This window comes from Saccopteryx leptura, chromosome 3 (assembly GCF_036850995.1).
Source record: "Saccopteryx leptura isolate mSacLep1 chromosome 3, mSacLep1_pri_phased_curated, whole genome shotgun sequence".
Classification (NCBI taxonomy): domain Eukaryota; kingdom Metazoa; phylum Chordata; class Mammalia; order Chiroptera; family Emballonuridae; genus Saccopteryx; species Saccopteryx leptura.
Window position 1 is genome coordinate 22,699,772 of NC_089505.1, and position 22,493 is coordinate 22,722,264.

Below are 22,493 nucleotides of genomic sequence, written 5' to 3' on the forward strand. Positions count from 1 at the left end.
TTCAGTGGATGAAAACATATTCAGAAAAAAAATGGACTTTCTGGAAGAAGGAATTAATTAAAAGAGAAAAAATAATAAGAAACAGCAATAAAAATAAGTTACCATTTATTAGACACCTACTATGTTACATATATTAGTTAGTAAATTTCTCATGATGATCTTAAGATGTATTTTTTATTATGATTTCTGTTTAATAGAAGAGAAAACTGAAGGAGGTGGAATAGCTCACTCAAGTTAGTTAACTGTACTTTGACCTTGGCCCTGTTTGACCCCACAGCCTCAGCTATTACCTCATACAATTTCTAACAAAATAAGGAACAGACAATTAGTATTCAAGAGTCCCGCGGAGTCAGAAGGCTTTCGTTTGGTATTAGCACTGGTGAGTCAAGGGGAATACAGAGACAAACTTGATTTGGTTAATTCCACTGCCATAGTGACATCACAGGTCGTCTGATTATTGGGCAAAGGTTCTGTCCATTAACTTCTTATCCACTACTTTAATCCAAGAAAGTTTGAAAAATGCAAAAGGTCAATGCATTAATACATTTCTCTAATAGTTACGTATTTAGAATTGTTAAGTTTAAGAAAAGTACTTTGAATTATAACATTATGAATTTTAAGCCAATGTGGATATGCGAAAAAGCTGAATCCTATTTAAATGCTTTTTAAAAATTAAATATGTGTGAAATCTGGCTTCTGTGTCTCAATGGCCTCCCACAGTGTTCATCCAAAAACTATTGGAAGCAATTTTATTTGCTTTATTCTTGTGTGATGAGACACATTTGTCATCCATGTGCTCAAGGGATCAGGGCACAGCTCTCAACATCCTGTAAGTGAAACCACAGTCCACCCTCGAAGAAGAGAGCTCAGTTTCGCATGCTAGTCATCTCTAAAGCCATCAAAATGCCAAGCAGAAGCACCCACAGGCAGCGCCTCTTCCATTTTCCGTCTCTTGAATTTTGTCTCTGCCATTTCCCTTCCGAGGAGATGAAAGGCCAGATTGCCATCTGGAATCCCTATGTTTGAGGATAATACTTCTTTTTCTTTCTACTGTTGGTACCATTGGGGGAGGGGGATCTTTCTGATTGACCAGGATGCATCTCCAAGGGGATCACAGCCGTGCCATTTACTTATCTGAGTGTCAAAGCGAAAGGCAGACAACACTCCTTCTGGTCTGGTTGAAGAGCAGCCTTTCCCAGAGGCCAGAAGTCCTTCAAGTCAAGTGAATTCTCCCGGACCTGTGAACACAGGAACCAGGAGAAGTATCCGAATAGTCCATGCTGCAGGCTGCCCCACCTGTCCTCACCAAGGAAAGACAATGTCAGCTAAGGGCAGGGAATAACTGAAAAAGTATGTGCACAGATTTCTGGAATGCAGAAAAGCTGTCTGTGCAAACAACCAACAAAAGATGGTACAGAATTGCTGTTTGGAAGGAATCTGGATTTCTGTCTTAAATAAATACTGCTTGAACTCACCATCATCAGAGTGAGCTGTCAATCATATTCCATTAGGGTGAGTGTCAGCCACTGTGTAACAGTAGAGAGAGCTGAGACAGGAGATCAAGGTGCAAATTCTAGCCTTCCCTTTTGTAAAGTGTTCACAGGAAAGTCCAACATCCCTAGAACTCACTTTCAAGTGAAAAGTTGGCACAAAAGACCTAGACCCTGGGTAACTTGATGGATACAATGTGGTAATAATTGGGAATCTTTTGACACATAGCAGACATTCATTAAAACCTCTTCGTTTTAATTAAAAGTTGCTCATCCATTTTATAGAGGAATATGTAATATAATTCCTGCATCTTTGATCTTTTGTCCATAAAACAAAATATCGCCCATAAAATGTTTTCTTGACTCAAGGTCGTAGCTCCACAGACCCTCATGTGGGGCAAGATCTTCTCTTTTTCTTTCTCCAGCTTTGACTTCTGACCATCACCATTGCCATCTTTACCAACACCATTATCACTAAGACATCTACCACAAAACGGGCAAAAATAATCTCATTATGAAACTGACCAGGCGGTGGCGCAGTGGATAGAGAGTCGGACTGAAATGTGGAGGACCCAGGTTCAAGACCCCGAGGTCACCAGCTTGAGTGTGGGCTCATCTGGTTTGAGCAAAGTTCACCAGCTTGGACCCAAGGTCGCTAGCTTGAGCAAGGGGTTAGTTGGTCTGCTGTAGCCCCACGATTAAGGCACGATTAATGAACAACTAAGGTGTCGCAATGAAAAACTAATGATTGATGCTTCTAATCTCTCTTTCCTATCTATCCCTCTCTCTGACTCTCTCTCTGTCTCTGTAAAAAAAAAAAAAAAAAAAAAAATCTCATTATAACACATCATTTGTTGAGTTCATTTTGAAGTAACATTTTTAGCTTTTGAGGATTTAAATGGAAGAATAATGGTCTTTTCATTCTTGTAATTTAGGTAAAAAGCTGAGATGTTTATTCTCACTCTCTCCATTCTACCAATTCCCTTCCATTCACCAGTCCTCCCAGCACGGCTCTGGTCAGTGCTCTTTCTAGCTACAGACCCTGGCTTCCCAGGCTCTGGAGGCTTCCTGCGGTCTGCTGGGTATAGGCACTGAAATGAAGTCGGGAAAACAAACTAACAAACATGTATTCTATTAAATCCCAGGCAGGCTGTTTGAGAGACAGCAGGCAAAAAATAAAAAAATACAAATAAAAAGAGTTTTCTTAGAAATATACTATCACACGCTATGTGTGTGTTTCAAAGCTGGTGCCCTCCAAAGCCCAATATTCCCATCCTACTTCTAGCCTTGCCTTCTCTCTCCTTCCTCAGAATGACTGCCACTCTTCAGATGAATTCCTGTGCTTCACATGCAGGCACACAGCATAGACACTTGGGATTTGTTTCTGCCCTAGAAAGGAGTCAACAAGATTAAAGCCAAGGAATAAATCATGGGATGAGAGAGATTCAGAAGCAGTGAGAGAAAAACCCTACAACTCCTGAAGGAAAAGATGCTAGACCCGAGGCGATGTCACGTTGGCTTTTCCTACACTTTCCATTCATTCTATTGTAATTTCAGCTGTCAAGAGAAGTGAATGCTGCCCACACTATATTGGGTGTAAAGTGATTAAACTTTAATGTTACCAGCATCACTTGCCAGAGGAAGTATTAACTTTGTTGCAGATACACTGTACGTGTCCTCTTGCACAACAAGGGCTTTATTCAGACTCCCTCACTGAGCAAGAAGTCAGTCATTCTTTTGCACCACAAGCATTAAAAATGTCCTCCCATGGCCGTGACATGAATTCTGATTTTGTCAAGAAACTGGAGCTGTGAGTGAATCCTGGGACATGCTGTCTTCACCTGAGCATAACTGAGAGCTACAGTTCTCTCCTTTCTAGTGAATAAGCATGGACTAAAAATCAACTCCCACCAGCCAAGAAAGTCCCACACAAGAAACAGAGCTCCCAGAGCGGGAGCATTTTAAAGGGATGGGGCTCTTCCTGGTGAAAGAGATTTGAAACATGGGAGGGATTGGATATCAGGAAGCTTCTCCATTGCTGGCTTTGAGGTGAGGAATGTGGGCAGCCTCTAAGGCTAAGAATGGCCCCCAGATGACACTCAGAAAAAAAAAAGGAGATGTCAATCCTACCACTTCAAGAAACTGAATTTGGCCAACACCGAAAGAGCATGAAAGCAGATACCTAATCTGCAGTATTTTGTTATGGCTGTTTTCACCAATACAGATTTTAGGTAACAGTCACAACATGCCAGGTTTGTGATGTATGGAACCATGAACTAATAAATGGGTGTTGTGATAATTTATTGCACAGTAAAAGGAAATTGATAACAGATCCCGAAGTTCATGGTCATACTCTTATTTAAGATTCTATTTCATTCTTTCTTTTTAACTTTTCTTTTCTTTTTATAATGTGTTAAACTCGAGTGTCATCCTCAAACACCAAGTTTCCAGGTTCAATCCCAGGTCAGGAACATATGCGAGGTTGCCAGTGAATGTATAACTGGGTGAAACAACCAATGAATACTTCTCTCTCTCTGACTCTGTCTCTTTCTTTCTCTCCCTCCCTTCCTCTATCTGTCTCTCTATAATCAATTAATCAATAAAAAGAATAATAATTTTTCTAGACATTTTTCTTTCCCCAGTCAACGTATATAAAATGCACTTTTCAGATGTTATGCACGACAATGGCTTCATCAGATAAACCCACCCCTGCTCCTTGCCCCCAGTCTGGGTGCTATGGGTCCTCACAACCCCATCAATGCCAAACTAGCATCAACAGTTCCGGTTTTATGTTCAGTATCGCACATTCTTTCATATATTCTCTAATTTGTCTGAAAGTAAAGTTTTATTTTCACAAAATCATATCTGAAAAGTGCGTGTGTATATATGTGTCTGTGTCTGGTATATATATGGCCAGGAAAAAGGTTCAACTGCAGTTTGTAGATGATTTTAAATTTCTTTAAATTAAAAACCCAAATTAAAAACATCTAAAATATTTTTTCTTTGTTCTTTTGTCTTTTTTAGCCCATCTTTAGTGATCCAGTTGTCAAGTATTTGAAAAACTAAAATATGTAAATTAATGGAAATTTTGATCCAAAGATAGTTCAGAAATGTAGATTAGCCCTGGCCGGTTGGCTCAGCGGTAGAGCGTCGGCCTAGCGTGCGGAGGACCCGGGTTCGATTCCCGGCCAGGGCACATAGGAGAAGCACCCATTTGCTTCTCCACCCCTCTGCCGTGCCTTTCCTCTCTGTCTCTCTCTTCCCCTCCCGCAGCCAAGGATCCATTGGAGCAAAGATGGCCCGGGCGCTGGAGATGGCTCTGTGGCCTCTGCCCCAGGCGCTAGAGTGGCTCTGGTCGCAACATGGCAATGCCCAGGATGGGCAGAGCATCGCCCCCTGGTGGGCAGAGCGTCGCCCCTGGTGGGCGTGCCGGGTGGATCCCGGTTGGGCGCATGCGGGAGCCTGTCTGACTGTCTCTCCCTGTTTCCAGCTTCAGAAAAATACAAAAAAAAAAAAAGAAATGTAGATTAGACTGCCCAAATCAATGCTTACAATATTGTAATAGAAATGTAATTTCTATTTACACTGGGCCAAATGTTTTCTTTTATATTTATTTTTAAAAATACACATGAAATGTATCTGCATATGTGTTAAATGCGAAAGATTCACAACACTGACTCATCTGGTTTCACAGTGTTGTGATAGGACTAGTATCTGCAGGTATTTGCATGTCCTACACCCGATTGGCTAAGACTTTCCAAATTAGCCTGCGCATTTCTCGTCCGCATCCCATCTCTGAACTATTGGGTGAAAGGTCAACGCTCTACCTTTTTTCCCAAACCACTCATTTACAGAAAGAAAAGGAAAGAATAGAAAAGTCAATTTCACTTAGAAAGTTTTAGATAAAGTGGCAAAAAATACTATTGACTGAAACCTGATCTTTGAGTACATGTCTTTTTAATATTTGATATGAAAATACAGTAAGGGCACGCAAAGTTCTTCTGCTGTATACTAAAATATGAAAACACTTCACTAGATTGTTTCAGTTGCAAGATGAACTAGCCACTCTTTTTTTCTTTGAATGTTTTTCTTTTCCTTGAAGGAACAACTGACACATAATTGTCATTATTCAAATTTGGGTATTTGGCACATTAATTTTTCTAAAAAATTAATAAAATTAGACTGTCAGTTCAAAGACATAACCAAGAGTTCTTGGTTGCTAATTATAAAATTAGAGGTTTCAAACAAAATTAGAATTTTGGAAAATTTGTATCTGCTATATTTAGTGTGATGATTTTCTTTCTTTCTTTTTTTTTTTAGTATTTTTCCGAAGCTGGAAACGGGGAGAGACAGTCAGACTCCCGCATGTGCCCCACCGGGATCCACCCAGCACGCCCACCAGGGGCGACGCTCTGCCCACCAGGGGGCGATACTCTGCCCCTCTGGGGCGTCGCTCTGCCGAGACCAGAGCCACTCTAGCGCCTGGGGCAGAGGCCAAGGAGCCATCCCCAGCGCCCGGGCCATCTTTGCTCCAATAGAGCCTTGGCTGTGGGAGGGGAAGAGAGAGACAGAGAGGAAGGAGGGGGGAGGTGGAGAAGCAAATGGGAGCCTCTCCTCTGTGCCCTGACCGAGAATCGAACCCGGGTCCCCCGCACGCCAGGCCGACGCTCTACCGCTGAGCCAACTGGCCAGGGCCAGTGTGATGATTTTCTAATCTTAAAAAGTTTCTGAGACCAGTGTGGATATTAATGAATATGATTTTTAAAATATTGATTGATCTAATTTGTCAACATATGGAAGGTCTGCCTGACTCAGTAAAGCAACATGAGTTTTCATGGATAAACGATTCATTCAGAGTCAAAGTTAGATTCATAGATATTAATGTAATGGACTATGAAGTTTCATTAATAGCATTTCTGATTCTACATTGCCACAAAAACTCTAAGAAAGTACCACTTGTCAACTTTTGGTATTGTATCAAAATATTCATTTAATTTCTAAATAAAAAAAATATTCACAATTATCTGAAAAGACCATTAAAATATTCTTCTTCTTTCCACAGGTACATCTGTACAAGGCTGATTTTCTCCCCTACACTTTAGCCAAACAACATATCGCACACACCGAATGCTAGATATATGAGAAGCTAGCTGGCTTTTTAAAAAATTTTTAAAGTCACTCCCCTCATTAATTTTTATTTTGCAATATGTGATGAAATTATTATTTATGTTAATACTTATGGGCTTATTGCTTTTAAATTAATAAACATTTTTAACTTTTCAGTCTTCATGTTTAGATTGTACATATTTATTAAAATACCCTATAAGCTAAAGTGATTTATAATAATTAATAATTTTAAAGGGTGTAAAGGGAAACTTAGCCCAAAATGTTTGAAAACCACTTCTACAGGATTTACTTCATTCTAAAAATAGGATACAACCACATACAGAAAAATGTATAATATGTAGATACGTAATTTAACAAACGTTATTAAATGAACTTTTTCCATATAACTTCACTGTGGTCAAGAAAAATTCTACAAGCATTTTAAAAACCCTGGTCTGCCCTTACCAATCGCATACTCTCCCATCTTTTATTGATTGATTCTTAAATAAAATTTCAGATTTATTTACAATTCTACATAGCTTACAATGTGCCAGACCCTGCTCTAAGTGCTTTAATTTATTTATGAGGCATTACTATTATCTCAATATATTGTTGAGAAGATAACAGCAGAGAAAGCTTAAGTGACTGGCCCAACGTCAAGTGATGAGTCGTCATTTAAAGGCAGACAATCTGCTTCTAGTATTTTGACCATTATATCATGTCTCTAAGATTTAAGATTCTTGCTTGAAGTTTAGGGACCAGCCAGGCATTGTGATTTTGTGTGGCAAATCAAGAGCTGGGTTGTGTATACAGCAACTGGAGGTGGAGATGGTGGGCTTTATCTTCTCTGATTCACCCTGACTCTGAGACTCTAGACCTTTGTGTAAGGAGGGATTACTCTTAGACCCCCCACCTTGGGAGTTTAGCTCAAATTCTCAAAAACTGGCAAATATTCTCAGGGCAAAAGTGGCTTTAGTGTTTTATATAAGGACGGGTTTCTGCTCTCATTCACTAACTTGTTGTCTCTTCAGTGGTATTTTTTGGCATTTTTAGATATTTTTAGTGGGAGGTTTGTTCTGATTACTTAGTTTGCCATATTATGATATAATATAGAACTCCATATTGTACTAAATTGAACTTTTATAAACATAATAAATGTTAACAGATGTGCTTGGGGTTGAGATTGAGACTTTGAAAGAGCACCTCAGCTTGTCAGTTTTTTAGGTTGATTCCTATTTATGTATTTATTCCCTGCCTGCTGCTGAAAGAGCTTTAAACCTCATGATTTCAGAATGCCCTTCCCTACTATCCAAACCTTTTTTCCTGGGCTGTGAATGATTGCTAGCTCAGTGCCTATTCATTTAGATCTACAATTGTAGTACTTTGGCTCTTATTCACAATGAACTTCTCTGCAATTTTGTCCCCATTTATCAGACCAAGTCAAATCTCCATGTACTCTTCATTAATTTTGTTGTTTCCACTACACCAAAGAGCGTATACATAATCTTAGCCAAAAGGCCGAGAACCGATTACTGCACCAAAGAGTGTAATGTTATCATCAAACTCTGACATTCTTTCCCGACTCCTGCCTGACAAATATTTATTACACAAGGCTATTGAGTACTGATCCTTTTCATGCTTTAAAATCTTTCATCCACTTAAGTGCCCATTTATTCTTACCCAAGGCATTTCTCTGTTTTTGGTAAATCAACCTCTTCTCTAGTCATCAGGCAACTGCAGGAATAGTCACATTGTGAGTCAATTTTAATGATAGGGTTCTAAGTAAACCTTTTTGAAGTACTTTGGATGCTCAGATTACATTTACTGAGCTCTCTTTTACCTATAAATTTATGTACCATCACATATCTCTCTGATGTGTTAGAAAACTGTATGCCTTTTCCTTCTATAGGTAGTTTTAGTAAGTATTCAATGATTCAATCATTTGCTACAGATTCCTCCAAAATGAAAAATAAATAAATAAATAAACAAACAAACCCCACCAATCCTGAGTGCTTGTACTGCAGAATGGGCTCCAAAATATTCATCAATAAAGTAGCTTAGAATGAGGCGCATACCCTGGAAACCCAGAGAATGTGTTACCATGACAATCTCAAGGTCACTGAGACCTTGAGGTCCCAGGTCTCCTTATGGTTCTCTTTTGTTCACATCTAAAGAGCAACAAGAAGCCACTGAGTTACCTGTACAGCTACTGGCTTTTACTTTTTCTGGAAGGAAGTTAGGTTGATCAACACTTGTGTGTGTGTGTGTGTGTGTGTGTGCGTGTGCTGGTTTCTACATTAATCTAACAGAAAGAGGCAGAGGTCAAGAATCATAGTTATCCAGTGACCCTTTGAACAAGGCTGGTATCAGCTCGTTTTCTTTAATGACAAAAGTGCTGCTGACCTCCCAAAGTCAGTGGCCTCAGATTAAATAGCCTCTGAAAACATGCTCCTCTCTAGACAGGGTCAGAGCCGAGGCAGGGCCTTCAGATGACTTGGAACGACTGGTGATTTCAGCTCTCATTCTTTTCCCATAGGTACATATATATGGTGTTAAGTGATTAAATGGATTTTTAAACAAAAATATCTTGCATTGTAAGTTTTCAATCTTGTGTGGGTCTCCAGAATGCCAGCCTCAATAACTGTGAGAGGGGAAGTCACTTGTCTGTAAGCCCAAAAGGTTGGCACACTCCACTGAACAAAACACAAAACACGTAGTCCACTGAGTATATTTTCCCAAACATCTTATTTTATTCAAAGGAAAAGATAATTACTCTTTCATCTGCTGAAATGGTAAATGAAAGAAATAAAGGCTTTCTCTAAGAGAGCAGAATTGTGTGTAGAGTATGGGAGACATATACCTCTACACAAAACAGTAATTCATGAATGTCTATTGGAGGAATCAATGAAAGAGATAATAGAAATTTAGTCTCTCAATTAATCTGGGAAAAATTATAGGAATAAAATGGGAGATATGTGCAATAGGTAATTTTATGTATCAACTTAACTGGGCCATGGAGTGTCTGGGCCCAAATGTCTGAACGTTTGGTGAAATTTTGTTCATCTTTGATGGTGTTTCTGGATGAGCCTGATGTGTGAGTTAGTAGACTGAGTAAAGCAGATCGCCGTCCACAAGGGCAACGGGCCTCATCCAGTCAGTTGAGAGACTAAAAAGAACAAAAAGCCTTGCCCATCTGAAAGTAAGAGGGAGTTACTCCTACCTGACCGCCTTGAGTGGGACAACAGTCCTTTCCTGTTTGGGACTTGAACTGAAACATTGTCTGTGTCTGGGTCTTGAGCCTGCCAGCATTTAACAAGCTGCTAACTTCCCGTCCAGAATTCTGTTTAGAAGGCATCCACACTGAATAAAGTAAGCAGTTACTTTGCACAAATGTCTTTTGTAAATCCCTAAATTGTCAAGTTCATACAATGTCCTCTATCCAACTTTTAGTTTTAAAGCCTAGGAAACATGAAAAACTTTTGTCAAGATTTTAAGAAATGTAGGGAAAGAATGAACGAACTGCTAGAAGATAGAGGAGGGGGGGCTGTTAGAAAAATCAGAATCACTTAAGAAAATTTGTATGGCAGTAAAATGACTTTATTTATGTAAGTCCTATTATTAGCAAGGTACTGGAAAGCCTGTTCTTCAGTCTACTTGAATAAAGAAAATGGAATTGTTGAACTTGAAGAGCTTCCAGTTAGGAACAAGAGGAAATTTTTTCATTAGATGTGGCAATATCTACTCACAAGACAAAGGCACTGTCACCTGAATCTCCAAAAAAAATTGTTTGTTTGTTTTTTGTTCTTAGGACCTGTTGCGACCTTAGCATTGGCCATCCATCCTAGTGAGCCAGAGCATTCATGAAGGTCTAGAGTAACCAGTCAAGATAACCATTGGCCAAACATAGAACAAATAAAAATCCTGATTTTGTTTTAATTTTTAAGAAATGTTCAGTGGTAGAGTGTCAGCCTGGCGTGCAGGAGTCCCAGGTTCGATTCCTGGCCAGGACACACAGGAGAAGCACCCATCTGCTTCTCCACCCCTCCCCCTCTCCTTCCTCTCTGTCTCTCTCTTTTCCCTTCCCGCGGCCGAGGCTCCATTGGAGCAAAGATGGCCCGGGCGCTGAGGGTGGCTCTGTGGCCTCTGCCTCAGGCGCTAGAATGGCTCTGGTCGCAACAGAGCAACGCCCCAGATGGGCAGAGCATCGCCCCCTGGTTGGCATGCTGGGTGGATCCCGGTCAGGCGCATGCGGGAGTCTGTCTGACTGCCTTCTTGTTTCCAACTTCAGAAAAATACAAAAAAAAAAAAAAGAAATGTTTGTTAATAGTAGATAATAGGCTTGACTTCTCTACATTGTTTCAATTTTCCAACTGATGGATACATTAACTTAGTCAAACCTAATGTTAAATAATGAATGTCAAGTGGTTAATAAATATATGTGAGGACACCTCACACAAAAAGAAAGGAGACTGAGCTTTGGTCTGCAAGGATTTAGACAAAGCCTACTCAGAAATAGAAGACTGGGCTAAATGACCTCTGTAATTTCAACCAGCCTCATGACTCCACAGTGTTTGTGTTGGCTTATAGCACAAAAAATAAACAGTAAGTTTTTGTAGGAAGTATATTAGAAGGAGACACTATTGTGTAAGAAATTTTCCATTTTCAAATCTTTTTTGTTATAAGCAAATGACAAATATTTTGTTTGAGAAAAATTTTTAAAAAATAGAAAATTTGAATTTTAAGACTAATCTATCCATTAATAAAATGTTTAAAATTAATTTACTTCTCTGCCATGATGGTTTTGAAATATGTCTAGGCTGAACTACATTTCTTAGAATTCCCTTTCTTGTTATTTCTAGCTGGAAAAAAGCACAAGGGATACTCTTGGGAGATTTAGAGAGCAGAAGGGGCCACCTCTTTGTACCTGGGACTCACTGACATGATGACACGTCATGTTGGCCTGAAGCAGCGTCTGCGTCCGAGTCTGCTCACCTTGGACTCCCTCACCTTCTCATGCTTACCTCCATGAGGACAGGTCCTGGCTCTTGCAGGGTACCCACAGCACAAGTGCAAAGGATCTTAGGAACTGACAAGTTTCAGTCTGTCCTTAGATACTTCTGGTCCAGTTCCGTGTGTGTGTGTGTGTGTGTGTGTGTGTGTGTGTGTGTGTGTGTGTGTGTGCGTGCGCGCGCGCACATGCGTGCATGAGCTCTAGCTTATTCTTGCTCTCTCCCACTTTGTTATTTTTAAAATTAATTGTATTAGGGTGACATTGGTTAATAAAATTATATAGGTTTCACGTGTACAATTCCATGACACATCACCTGAATATTGCATTATGTGTTTACAACCCAAAGTCATATCTCTTTCCACCACCACATATTTGACGCACTATATAACCCTCTTTCCTTCCTGACTGCCTCCCCTGAGGACTTCAAGCTACAACATCAGATGTGAAGACAATAGCCTTGAAAAATTGCCTATCCAGTTCCCACTATTGTGAAATCCCTTAACACATACACGTATAAATGTTATTAATGGCTCTGCTTCTCTGGTTGAACACTGGCAGGTACTCAGGATAAAACTCCAAGAGGGTTAAACACCAGGTGGACATTCAATGAGATGAGTAAATGCCTCAGCTAAGATGGGAGGTGTGCCTTCAGTAGAATTACAGATCTTTCTATAATCAAATTACTTCCTTAAACTTCACTGGAGCCAAACCAAAAGAGATGAGCTGATACAGAAAACTAACTATACTCAAGGCCATTTGGTACCAGCTTTTAAATGTTGATTAAGAAATAATCTCATCTCATACATAGGGAAAACAGAAGTTCAAAAGCTTAAATAAACTCGGGCCCCTGGCTGTGTTAGAAGGCAGTTCAAGGTTGAGATTTCATAATACCCATATGGTTCCAGTTAGAGTGGGATCAATGGAGGAAAGCTGTGATGTTTATCAGACTGGCTTCCTGGACTCAAAGGGAAGGAAGTCATATACATGATGTATGCTAGATACTTGTTGATTTCATTCTGTGCTATAGGGAACAATGATTTCCCACAGAATATAACAAAAAAACAAACATGGAATAAAGTGACCTATAAGTCAATGTGTGTATACACACACGCATACACACATAATAATAGCTAACATTTCTATAACACTTTGGATGTATTAATTCAATTAGCCACCAATGACTAGGTAATATTATAGCTATTTTTCAGAGAAGAAAGCAATGCACAGTGGGATTAAGTGACTGGATAGGGTCACACAGAGGCATAAAGTGGAGTGAGATCCTGGTAACCAATGCAGTCCAGCCCAGGGCTGCTGTGCCTATGCACGCTGCTCTGCTACCTTGTGTGCAAGTAAATAATGTAATGGTTGTGTAGGTGTGTGAACCCGACCTTCACAGTTCTTTATAATCTGGCTACAAATTGCTCTTTCAACTCCATCTTTCTGTTTTTTTGTTATACATTACATTCCTTACGTTTCAGCAAAACTCTACTCTTTATATAGCTTACTATTTCTTTTTTATCACAGCAAATAGAAAGCTCAAGTAATTCAGATAATCATGCCAAAATCATTATGTCTTCATGAATTCTTAAAACTCACCCAGTTCTCTCCTCCCTTCACATTTTTATTGATGACATCCTGCTCACTTGATGCCTTCTTCTATCTCACCCTCACCCAGTCCATGCTGCTGCAATTTCTAGAAATTCTATCTATTTCTTATAGTTTTGTTGGAATAACAATTCCGTTAGGATACTATTTCTGAGTCCCCTGTCTGGTGGCATTCCCTCCTTCCTCAGGGTTTTTATAGCCCTATGTTCATGGATCATAACATTGCTCAGTACAATGTATACTTGTTTATGTGTTAGCGGATTGTACATGGATCTCCTTTACAATTTAGCCACAGTTGAACATCTGTCTTGGCATCCTGGTGTGGCCCCCTTTCTCTTTGTGACTGCTCACTGCTCTGCTCTCGTACTGAGAGAGACAAGTCAAAAAAATTTCACGAGTTCTCTGTATGTGAAACCTTCCCTTCCTGAGCTACTATATATGGTTATGTACACGCACACCAGGGATATAGACTTCTTCCTTTCTCTGTGAAACTTCTTTAGATATTACCAGATGTAAACAACTACTGTGTACTTCTCAAGTATTTTATTTATAATAATGCCTCTCCTACACCATTTATTATATGTTGATAATCTCCTAATTACACTATCATCCATCCTCCAATAAAGAGTGACTTCCCTGCATTTAACCATCCATTTTTTTTTATCTCTACAGCTTCCTGATTCTTGTCACTGTACATTGCATAGAAGTGATGTTCGCTAATTTTATTTTTTTATTTTTTTTTTTTTTTCATTTTTCTGAAGCTGGAAACGGGGATAGACAGTCAGACAGACTCCCGCATGCGCCCGACCGGGATCCACCCGGCACGCCCACCAGGGGCGGTGCTCTGCCCCCCAGGGGGCGATGCTCTGCCCATCCTGGGCGTCGCCATATTGCGACCAGAGCCACTCTAGCGCCTGAGGCAGAGGCCACAGAGCCATGCCCAGCGCCCGGGCCATCTTTGCTCCAATGGAGCCTTGGCTGCGGGAGGGGAAGAGAGAGACAGAGAGGAAAGCGCGGCGGAGGGGTGGAGAAGCAAATGGGCGCTTCTCCTATGTGCCCTGGCCGGGAATCGAACCCGGGTCCTCCGCACGCTAGGCCGACGCTCTACCGCTGAGCCAACCGGCCAGGGCCTAATTTTATTTTTTAAAACTTTTTAAAACCAACTGCTAAAATATATCAATTTTAATTGCATAGTGCTATGAATTTTGATAAATGTGTGCATTCACCCCCTGGTCAACATTTTTATCACCCACTGGCTTACCACGGGAGGAAGAGGATGGGTGAAAAAGCGTGGTGGTGAAAAGAAATTTGTCATTGATGTGGTTTAGAATTGCCAGTATATAGTAGCAAAATAATCTAATCTTTTCTTTTGTTTTTTGTTTGTTTGTTTTTGGTATATTTACCTTTTGTTTAATTTTTTTAATTTTTTAAAAATTTTTTTCTGAAGCTGGAAACGGGGAGAGACAGACAGACTCCTGCATGCGCCTGACCGGGATCCACCCGGCACGCCCACCAGGGGGCGATGCTCTGCCCCTCCGGGGCGTCGCTCTGTCGCGACCAGAGCCACTCTAGTGCCTGGGGCAGAGGCCAAGGAGCCATCCCCAGCGCCCGGGCCATCTTTGCTCCAATGGAGCCTCGGCTGCGGGAGGGGAAGAGAGAGACAGAGAGGAAGGAGAGGGGGAGGGGTGGAGAAACAGATGAGCGCTTCTCCTGTGTGCACTGGCCGGGAATCGAACCCGGGACTTCCTCACGCAAGGCCGACGCTCCACCACTGAGCCAACCGGCCAGGGCTGTACCTTTTGTTTTAAATATCTACAGACAACATACCCTGGTTACAGACCCAGTAGTGTATATTGTCCGTTTAGGTCTGTGACCAAGGTAGATCACACCCGCTGCCTGCCTTGCAACACCACCGCCAACACCCTTGCTGCTCTGCAGGGCAAAGCTCCACCCCGGCTTCTGGAAACCACCTCTCTCTTTCCTGCAATAATAGATTGTTGTTCTGTCCTTGAACCGCAAATGAATGAAATCATACAGGACATATTCTTTAGTGTCTGGCTTCTTTTATATAATATAATATTTTTAAGATCCATCTACGTTCTTGTGTATTAGTAGATTATTCGTCTAAGTTGTTGATTAATATTTTATTGCTTGAATATATCAAAAATTTAAACATTCTCTCATTGATTTATTTTGAGATGTTTTCAAGTTTGACTATTAAAAACAAAGCTTTTGGGTCAAAGAAGAAGGAGAAAGAAAGGTGAAATAAAAATATGTATAGAGACAAGTGAAAATGACAATACAATATATCAGTAATTCTGGGATGCTTTGAAAGCAATAATAAGGAGGAAGTTTGTACTTTTACAATCCTATCTCAAGAAACAAAAAAAATCTTAGAGCCTGACCTGTGGTGGCGCAGTGGATAAAGTGTCGACCTGGAAATGCTGAGGTCGCAAGTTCAAAACCCTGGGCTTGCCTGGTCAAGGCACATATGGGAGTTGATGCTTCCTGCTCCTCCCCCCCTTCTCTCTCTCTGTCTCTCTCTCTCTCTCTCTCTTCTCTCTCTCCTTTCTAAAATGAATAAATAAAATAAAAAAATTAAAAAAAAAACTTAAGTAAACAACCTAACATTACACTTTAAAGAACTAAAGAAAAATCCAGGCCCTGGCCGGTTGGTTCAGCAGTAGAGCGTCGGCCTGGTGTGCGGGGGACCCGGGTTCGATTCCCGGCCAGGGCACATAGGAGAAGCGCCCATTTGCTTCTCCATCCCCCCTCCTTCCTCTCTGTCTCTCTCTTCCCCTCTCGCAGCCAAGGCTCCATTGGAGCAAAGATGGCCCGGGCACTGGGGATGGCTCCTTGGCCTCTGCCCCAGGCGCTAGAGTGGCTCTGGTCGCGGCAGAGCGACGCCCCGGAGGGACAGAGCATCCCCCCCTGGTGGGCAGAGCGTCGCCCCTGGTGGGCGTGCCGGGTAGATCCCGGCCGGGCGCATGCAGGAGTCTGTCTGACTGTCTCTCCCCTTTCCAGCTTCAGAAAGAAAAATAAAATAAAATAAAAAAACTAAAGAAAAATCCAAAAGCAACCCAAAGTCAGCAGAAAAAAGAAAATAATAAAAATCAGAGCAGAATCAAATGAATACAGAACCAAAATTTTATACAAAAAAATAATGCAACAAAAAGCTGGTTTTTGAAAAGATTAATAAAATTGACAACCCCCTGACTAGACTTACTAGAAAAAAATAGAAAAAATTCATAAATTAAATTAGAAATAAAAGAGAAGTTACCACAGACATCACAGAAATACAAAGATTTATACTAGAATACTGTGAGAGATTATATGCCAACAAATTTAATAACCTCAAATAAATAGATAAGTTCCTAGAAATATATAACCTCCCTAGACTGAATCATGGAGAATTAGAAAATTTAAATACACTAGTCAACAATGAGGTAATTAAAACAACCATCAAAAACCTCCCCCAAAATAAAAGTCCCAGATCAGGCTACATTAGTCAGTTTTACCAAACATTTAAAAAAGTTTTGATACTATCCTTCTCAAACTCTTCTGAAAACTTGAATAAGAAGCAATACTTCTTAACACATTTTATGAGACCAGCATAATCTTGATACCAAAACCTGACAAGGATAACTTACAAAATGAAAACCACAGACCAATATACCTGATGAATACTGATGCAGAATTCCTAAACAAAATACTAGTAAATTGAATACAAATAGACATTAAAAAGATAATACATTATTATCAGGTGGGGTTCATTCCAGGGGCACATATATAATTCTATCAATGTGTTATACCATATTTACAAAATAAAGGATAAAAATCATATGATCACAATAGATGTAGAAAAAACATTTGACACAGTAGAACATTTATATATGATTAAAACAATAATATGTGGTACAGAAAGTACCTTAACATAACAGAAGCCATATATGACAAACCCTCAGCTAATATCATATCAATGGTGAAAAAACTGAAAGCTTTCTTCTCAAATCAGAAACAAAACAAGTATGTCCATTCTCACCACTCTTATTCAACATAGTATTGAAAGTCCTGGTCAGAGCAATCAGGGAAAAGAAGGAAATTAAAGGCATGCCCATTGGACATAAAGAAGTAAAAGTGTCACTTTCTGCAGATGATATGGTTTTTTTTATATAGAAAACCCTGAAGATTCCAACAAAAAACTTTGACACAATAAACAAATATAGTATGGGGGGGTAGTAGAGGGTATGGGGGTAAATGGTGAAGAAAGAAGACTTGATTTGAAGTGGTGAACATACAATACAATATACAGATGATGTATTATAGAATGGTATATGTGAAACCAATATAATTTTATTAACCAATGTCACCCTAATAAACTGAATAAAAAATATAGTAGAGTTGCAGGATATAAAATCATTGTATAAAAAACCCACTGCATCTGGACCAATTTGGTCTTAGAGAAGATTTGATAAATTTGACTCCAAAGGCAAGGGAAGTAAAGGCAAAAATAAATGAGTGGGATTACTTCTGCATAGCAAAAGAAACCACCAACAAAACAAAAAGACAACCAACCAAATGGGAGAAGATATTTGCAAACAACAGCTCTAACAAAAGGATAATATCCAAAATATTCAAAGAGCTTGTATAACTCAACACCAAACACACAAACAATCCAAGTATAAAATGGGTAGAGGACCTGAACAGATACTTCTCCAAAACATTTGCACATGGCCAACAGATGTATGGAAAGATGCTCAACATCACTAGCTATTAGAGAAATTCAACTCAAAATTACAATGAGATGCCTTTTCACACCTGTTAGAATAGCTATTATCAATAAGACAGGTTATAACAAGTGTTGGCAAGATTGTGAAGGAAAAGGAATCCTCATCACTAGTAATGGGAATGTAAACTGGTATAGCCACTATCGAAGAGAGTATGGAGATTCCTCAAAAAATTAAGAATAGAGTTACCATATGACCCAGAAATTCCTCTTCTGACTACCTACCAAGAAAATTTGAAAATATTTATTTGCAAAGATAGATGCACCCCTCTGTTCATTGCAGCATTATTCACGGTGGCCAAGACATGGAAACAACCAGTATCCTTTGATATATGCTTGGATATAGAAGACGTGGTACATATAGACGATGGACTCAATCACAAGAAAAGATGAAATACTGCCATGTGTGACAACACTGATGGACTTCGAGAATATTATGTTAAGCGAAATAAATCAGTCAGGAAGAGCTAAAAACGGTATGATTTCACTCATATGTGTGATAGGAAACTGAAATTCATAGACACAGACAGCAGTATGGTGGTTCCCAGAGGGAAGGGAGTTAGGAGGGTAGTAAAGGGGAAAAGAGGTCGAATATATGGTGTTGGAAGATTTGGTTTTGGGTGCTGGGCACACAATGCCCAATACTATCTGTATTTCTATGATACAGATAGTGTATCATAGAAATACACATTTGAAACCTCTGTAATCTTATTAACCAGTGTCACCTCAATAAATTTAATTAAAAATAAAGCTTATATGAACATGCTTGTACAAATCCTTTTGTAGGTTTTTCCTAATTACACATTTAACTGTAAGACACAACGAAAAAGTTTCCAAAGTGCTTTACAAGCTTTAAACTCCCGCCAGGAATATATGAGAATTTCAATTGTTTTGCGTTCTCATTACATTTGGTGATAATGCTTTTAAAAGTTTCAGCATTTCAGTGGATATAAAGTGGTATCTTGTTGTGGTTTTAATTTAGTCATCTTGTGATTAATGATATAGATTAATTTTTTACCTGTTTAATGGCCATTCATTTATCTTTTTTAGTGAGGTGTCTGCTTAACTATTTTGTTGAATTTTTTCAATTGTGTTTTGTTTTATTTTCTTTATATACTTGGGATGTGGGTTTTTGTATTTGTATATATTGTATCCCAGTTTGTAATTTGTTCATACATTTGCTTAGTGATATCTTTCAAAGAACAATTTTCAATTTGATAAATTTAAATGTTTTAATTTTTTCACTTTAAGTTTAATGCTTTTTGTGTCTTGTCTAAGAAATGTTTGCCTAATCAATGTTAAAAAGATTTTTTTATCTATGTTCTTATCTAGGAGATTTATAGTTTTACTATTTATGCTTAGGTCTTTTACATATTTAGCGATAACGTGTTTGTGGTATAAATAAAAGTAAAGATTGATTTGTTTTCTAAATTTCAGCACTATCAGTGAAAATACAATCTTTGCCTACTTTGAATTATCTTGGCACTGTTGTCACAATTCAGTTGACATCTATATGTATATAGATTTATTTTTAGAATTCCTTTGAACTATGTCTTTATTCTTATGACACTAATTTACTATCTTGATTTATGTGGCTTTTTAATAAGTCTTAAGATCTAGTAAGATATACACTCTAATCTAGATATTTCTTTTCAAAATTATTTTGTATATTTGAAGTTATGTGCAATTCCATATAATGGTTTTTAAATTACCTTGACAATTTATACAATAAAAAGAAATATTTATTTATTTATTTAATTTAGTGAGAGAGAGAGAGAGAGAGAGAGAGAGAGAGAAAGGGACAGGTAGCTGACAGACAGACAGGAAGGGAACGAAATGAGAAGCATTAGCTCATCGTTGTGGCACTTTAGTTGTTCATTGCTTGCTTTCTCACACTTGCCTTGACCAGGGGTTCCAGCTGAGCCAGTGACCCCTTGCTCAAGCCAGCAACGTTGAGTTCAAGCCAGCAACCATGGGGTCATGTCTATGATCCCATGCTCAAGCTGGTGAACCCGTGATCAAGCCGGATGAACCTGTGCTCAAGCCGGTGATCATTAGGTTTTGAACCTGGGTACTCAGTGTCCCGGGTCCACACTCTATCATCCTTGGCAACACCACCTTGTCAGGCATTACTGACATTTTAATTATGTTAACTCTATAGAGAAGTTTGGGGAGAACTGACATCTTAAAAATAATGAATCATTTGCTGTGTGAACATGATATATCTCTCCATTTATTAGGCTTTGATTTCTATAGTCAAATCAGTGTTTCCAATTACGAGCATACAGATTTTGGCATGTAATTTTTAAGCTTTATGTCTTTGCATTTCATTTTTTTTTTTTTTGGTGTGATCATACATGGTACTTTTAATTTTAATTTCCAATTTCTTTTTTGCTAGTTTCTAGAAATACATTTGATTTGTGTATATTGATCTTACAACCTGTGATATTGCTAACTTATTAGGGCTACAAAATGTAGATTTTTTGGAAGTTTTTATATAGATAATTTTCCTTTTTGTGTGTGAATAGATACATTTTATTTGCAATCTGTACATTTCATTTCTAGTTTTGACTTATTGTACTGGCTATAATCCACAGAATGATGTTAAGTAGAAGTAGTAATAATGGACTGTTGCTACATTTTGTTTCTTATCTTGAGGGTAAAGCAATCAGTTTTTCATCACTGAGTATGATGGTAGCTGTAGCTTTTTCATAGGTGTTTTCTTTTCAAATGGAGAAAATTCCCTTCTATTCTCAGTTTTTTGAGAAAATTTTATCAGGAGTAAATGTGCAATTTTAACCAATATATTTTCTATTTCTATTGAAATAAGCAAATAGTTTATATTTTCCATTGTATTGATATGGTATTACATTAATTTTTCATTGAATTTATTGGGGTGACACTGGTTAACAAAAATTTTTTTTTTTTTTAGTTTTTTTTTTTTTTTTTGTATTTCTCTGAAGTTGGAAACGGGGAGAGACAGACAGACTCCTGCATGCGCCCAACCGGGATCCACCCGGCACGCCCACCAGTGGCGATGCTCTGCCCACCAGGGGGCAATGCTCTGCCCCTCCGGGGCATTGCTCTGCCACGACCAGAGCCACTCCAGCACCTGGGGCAGAGGCCAAGGAGCCATCCCCAGCGCCCGGGCCATCTTTGCTCCAATGGAGCCTCAGCTGCGGGAGGGGAAGAGAGAGACAGAGAGGAAGGAGGGGGGGGTGGAGAAGCAAATGGGCGCTTCTCCTATGTGCCCTGGCCGGGAATCGAACCCGGGTCCCCCGCACGCCAGGCCGACACTCTACCGCTGAGCCAACTGGCCAGGGCCTGGTTAACAAAATCATACAGGTTCCAGTTGTACAATTCCACAGCACATCTCTGTACACCATATTGTGTGTTCCCCTTCTCAAGTCAAGTTTTCATCTGTCACCACTTTCTCCCCCTTACCCTCCTCCACCTTCCCCTTCCCTCTGGGGCATCATCACACTGTTGTCGGCATCTGTGAATATTTTCTCTCCTTTTTTGTGCTTTTTTACTCAATCCTTCAATCTTCTTACCCAGCCTCCCCCACTCCAACAGCTATCAGCCTACTCACTATCTAAGAGAATGAATTTTAAAACAACCTGACATTCTAACCTGATTGTGACATATTTTTAAAACATATTTTTGGGCTTAATCAACTAATATTTTATGCAGGATTTGTGGCCTGTCACTAAGATATTGACACTAAAATATTAGCCTGTCATTTACTCCTCTCATAATGTCTTGGTCTGGCTGTAGTATGTGAGAAATGCTAGCATCATAAAATGAGTGGGAAGTTCCCTTGTTCTTCATTTTTTGGAAGAGACTGAATAGAATTGGCTTTGAGTAATACCCAAAACAGTGGATCTGGGTTCTGGCCTCTCTTTCTCCAAGGGAGCAAACGCTTGTCTTTGTCTCTGCTTAGGGTACCCATCTTTCCTTAGATTTCAGGTTAGTTGCTAATTCTCTTTTGTCAATTCTGTGATGGCTTCAAGAAAAGTTATAATTTTATATATTATTCAAATTTTTATTTTTATCAGGAGGTCAGAGCACTGTTTACTTTCTAGATTCCTACCTATTATCTAGCTGTTTGCAGCAAGAAGAAAAGTCTTATACCACTTGTTTCACTGTGACTAGATGTGGTGTCCAGTAATTTTGTTATAAATTGATTAGAAATAGATGCCAATAGTCAAAAAGAGACTGAGTCTGAATGGATTGGAATGAAGCTACTTTGACTAGAGCTTTATGTCTGTGAGTGAAAAATGCACATTCAATGTGTATGGCTCAGTTTTTATTTTCTAGGTTCTCAGCAGGATAGTGATCATTCTCATTTACAATGTTTTCCTAGATATATATCATCAAAGAGCCCTGATAAATGGCTCTACAAAGCACATCTGTGGATGTTTGCCGATACTTCAACCATATCAGTGAGTTCCATTTCATGCTCAAATCAACTGTGCCTACACATAATGGAAAT